Source organism: Propithecus coquereli, unplaced genomic scaffold (genome assembly GCF_000956105.1).
Source record: "Propithecus coquereli isolate 6110/MARCELLA unplaced genomic scaffold, Pcoq_1.0 Scaffold79, whole genome shotgun sequence".
NCBI classification, from domain to species: Eukaryota; Metazoa; Chordata; class Mammalia; order Primates; family Indriidae; genus Propithecus; species Propithecus coquereli.
The window spans coordinates 533850-535017 of NW_012154062.1; the positions used below are offsets into that span (position 1 = coordinate 533850).

Consider the following 1168-nt stretch of genomic DNA (forward strand, 5'->3'; position numbering starts at 1 on the left):
GATAGTAATCATGTTGATAGAGATGATGATGATGATGATAATTAGCCTGCCCAAGACCACACAAATAGAAAGTACCAGAACTGGTTCTGGAACCCGAGTTTCCATCCTCCGTGTCTGGTGTCATTACTACCAGGGCCAATCGTTTCTTCTCCATCATATGACACCACTTGCCCTACCTACCTTAAAGGATTTATGAGAAGTAAGAAATAAGATAACTTGTAAAAGAAGGGAGGAAAAAGCAAATATTTTCTCAACAATGAGGTTCGTTAAAATCAAAAGGAATGCATTAGGATACAACTGTCTCCATGGACTATTAGAAATTTTCCGGAAGAACACAATTTTTATTCTATTTCTCAATTGATAACAAATAAGGATTTATCATCTCTTCCCCAATTCAGTGATATTTACAAAATCAGAAAATCCCCTAGGTTTTTACCTTTTCTGTTTCAACACAGTTTGTTGACTGCTAGTTTCGTTTTGCTGTGTGTTACTTTTGAAAAGAAATGCTGAATAACTCATGTTTTGCAGTCTGTGCAATGTAGAACCTTAGTGACTGAACATGAGTCATGGTGGTGGTGCTAATTCTAGAAGGAAATCTCATCGAAAATAGGAAGAACCTGTATTTCCAAGAAAATATTATTCTGCAAGATGTGGCTCAGCCTCGTTTTCTTCCTTGCCCAAGGATGAGTCATATAAAAAAAAAATCCAATTTTCTTTACTAAACTTGGATTTTCCCTCCTTTCATTTCAAGGTGAAAAATTCACGGCAAGGTTGGCTTTAGTATCACAACAAACTAGTCTGACTACGTTAGCCAGATACTTTATAATGATTAAGGCCTCTTATACCTTTGGATAGATTCTGGGTATTTATTCCTAGAAAATAACTTAAAATTGGGGAAAATCATAGACACAAACATATATTGCAGCCAGAATTATTTATATAGCAAAAACTCCCGAGTAACCTAAATGCCAGTTAACAGGGAAGCACTTAAGTACATTTTGATACATTCCTTTGATGGACCACTATAGAATCATTTCATTCATTGATATGGAGACGAGGTAACAATGTAGAGAATCTTTGTGGTAAGGCCTAGAAAATAATCAGGATTCAAAATATGTGACCAGAAATCGTCAATTATCAGGACAGATACAAATGGTCCATCAATATA

At 35.4% G+C, this 1168-nt stretch overlaps 1 protein-coding gene across 1 annotated transcript in view; it reads right to left on the reverse strand.

Moving 5' to 3' along the window:
• Positions 1-1168, reverse strand: part of MTMR7 (myotubularin related protein 7) — a 108361-nt gene that overhangs the window by 60155 nt on the left and 47038 nt on the right. The gene's annotated exons all lie outside the window — the stretch shown is intronic.